Source organism: Borostomias antarcticus, assembly GCF_949987555.1.
Source record: "Borostomias antarcticus genome assembly, chromosome: 35".
Lineage (NCBI taxonomy): Eukaryota > Metazoa > Chordata > Actinopteri > Stomiiformes > Stomiidae > Borostomias > Borostomias antarcticus.
This window is the reverse complement of record NC_140268.1, coordinates 815,407-818,616: the sequence shown is the minus strand read 5'-3', so window position 1 is coordinate 818,616 and position 3,210 is coordinate 815,407.

Below are 3,210 nucleotides of genomic sequence, written 5' to 3'. Positions count from 1 at the left end.
GACCAGGGGAGAGAGAGACCAGGGGAGAGAGAGACCAGGGGAGAGAGAGAGACCAGGGGAGAGAGAGACCAGGGGAGAGAGAGACCAGGGGAGAGAGAGACCAGGGGAGAGAGAGACCAGGGGAGGGAGAGACCAGGGGAGAGAGAGACCGGGGGAGAGAGAGACCAGGGGAGGGAGAGAGACCAGGGGAGAGAGAGACCAGGGGAGAGAGAGACCAGGGGAGAGAGAGACCAGGGGAGAGAGAGACCAGGGGAGGGAGAGACCAGGGGAGAGAGAGACCGGGGGAGAGAGAGACCAGGGGAGGGAGAGAGACCAGGGGAGAGAGAGACCAGGGGAGAGAGAGAGACCAGGGGAGGGAGAGACCAGGGGAGAGAGAGACCGGGGGAGAGAGAGACCAGGGGAGGGAGAGAGACCAGGGGAGAGAGAGACCAGGGGAGAGAGAGAGACCAGGGGAGAGAGAGACCAGGGGAGAGAGAGAGACCAGGGTAGAGACAGACCAGGGGAGAGAGAGACCAGGGGAGGGTGTTTATCATCTAAAAGTGATTCATTAAAGTTGGCACATTCAACTCAAAAGGAAATTATAAGTGTTTTATAGGCCTACTTGAAAAGTAAATGGATTATTGTCCAGGACAATCAGAATCAGATTTATTGGCCAGGTCATATAACAAGGAATTTGGTTATGTCTGTTGTTGACTAGCAATACAGGCAAAATACCAACAGCCTATTGTTTATAGACACCAATACACAATATTCACAACATAGGCTTACAATAAACACTTGTAACTTGTAATAATTAACCACTATCAGCACACTTTTTCCCCATGAGTAGCCTAACCATAAACATGGCAGTCCCTCAGGCGCATTTAAACAATAGTAGTAGTGGACATGTGAGTTGAACTCGCACCAATAACATGAACACAAAGGCGTATGGCGCCGGGGATGTGGGTCAGTGACCGGGGATGTGGGTCAGTGACCGGGAGTAGCACGGCCAACGGGGCTGGAGCACCGGTGGAACCGTCAGCATGCGGCAGCGCAGCTTTTGTTGCTGATGGGGGCCCGTTCCGGGAGACACGCTGGTTAATTGCTATCTGGAAACATGCCAGCTAGTGCTGAAGAGGTTAAAGTCATCCTCCCCCCCAATGAAATATTATTTCTAAAACTATTAAAACTAAAACTAAAATCTATCTAAAACAATGCCACAGATGCGCACAGGTGACCCACAGAAGACCATTCAGCTGTTGCATCATGAATGTAAACAGGACATGTGATGCTATCAATAACCATGATGTAAGATCTGTGACAGTTGCATCAGCCTCTGTGCCCTATGCTAGGCCCACTTAGGCCTACTGTGTGATTTTAAATGTGCAACTTGTAAATTTGTCATTTGTAGGCTAAATTGAGTATTGAAGTTATCTGTATTGAGTATAATTTTGGAGCTGGCAGCAACATTTCACTGTAATTGTACACTGTAATTGTCCTTTTTTCAATCAAATGTCAACATTAAATATCAATTAAATAACAGTTTGATGGTTTTGATTACGTAAAGGAGTCTTCTTTATTTAATCAAAACAACCCAACTGTAATTTAATTGATATTTAATGTTGACATTTGATTGAAAAAATGATTTATCAAAATGTATCAAAATGCACATATCTGTTTTTGCAAATGAACTCTTAATTTGTTGACATACTTGAACCTCAGTGATTAATATTTTCTCCAAATCATAGTTTCATGACAGGCGCTGCTCGTTGGAGGCCGATGAGATCGTCAACACGAAGAAAACACAAAGAACTGAGGTAGAGGTCACACGTTGCTAGTGTTTTATTGGGCAGATAAATACGTGCATGAGGTCAAACAACAGAGATCTGAACCGGAAGTGATCATGGCAGCAAAAAAAGCACAGCGGGCAAAAAAGCACAGCCAGCCAGAGACATGGGAGGACCCACATCCGAAACCAACAGAAGACAACAATAATACTGCCCATTCCCAAGTCCACGATCGTGTGAGTTTCAGTCATGTTCAATCCCACAAACACATTCAGACCACCATCTTAAGATGGCCGCTCTGGAGGAATACATGTTGCAGGTTTCAGCGTCAACAACCATCAAAGCAGTTACACGGAGTAACTTTGTTTTTCTGTTACTAAAGCAGGTGTTAAGTAATACACAGTCACACGGAAATAAACTCTCAAACATGGAGGTCTTATCAAAATGAGCACGGAAGGAATATTTCAGCCTCTTTGATTTCTGTCTGCATGATGAGATCTAATAGAGGAAACATGTTGATAGCAAATTTGATGCCATTACAGTGATCACATAAACTAGTCTCAAGGATTAAGACAAAAAAGAGGAAAGGTTAAAGCTCATGTTAATTTATTCTGTTGCATTATTCTAAGATAAAAGTGATTTCTAGTAACGCCACTAACATTTCAGAACAATTACGAATTATGATCCTAATCTCAGTACTGTGTTTACTCAATTACAGCATCTCATTTGATGAATGAGGTGCATTACTTGGTGTAAGATTTGTAGGGGAAATTTTTTGTTAGCAAAAATACTAACTCAAGATGTGCTGACTTGTTGGCAAAATACCTGCAATGAAACATGGTCTCTTAGATGATGCCCACAGCTCACCTCATCTTTGAGTGTGTTAAATCCATGCTTGACTTTCTAGTTCTCCTGTAGCATTCAGATACGTTAATTATTACAAACTGCCTCCCTTAATATGTCAAAAAAGGTTAAAGGAGAATGACAAACCAAAAGGTCACTGTCAACTTAAGATAAAACAAGGTACCTTTTAATTATTTTATTTTTGGGGGGGGAGGGTGTAAATGAACTGCTGAACATCCATGCTTTTTTGGGGGGGGGGGATTCATTTTCATCACACTGTACAGATATACTGTACCAGGGGACTGAAGAATACATTAATAACTTGGTCTTCTGGTTCGTCAGCCTACATATGACCCAACTATACAAAATAACTTATAAACCAGGTAGTAAGAGTACTATTCACATACATCTGATGTATATACATATATTTACGTATACATATGGATACATATTTTACAATAATTATAAAGAATTTTCATATTTTTCGTCAAGTGTACGTCCAACTATAATGTACCAGTCAAATCTGATTAAATTCTCTGTCATATTTTTGCCTCATCTCCATGTCAGTTTTTTGCTTTATTTTTTCCTACTACTTTCTTAC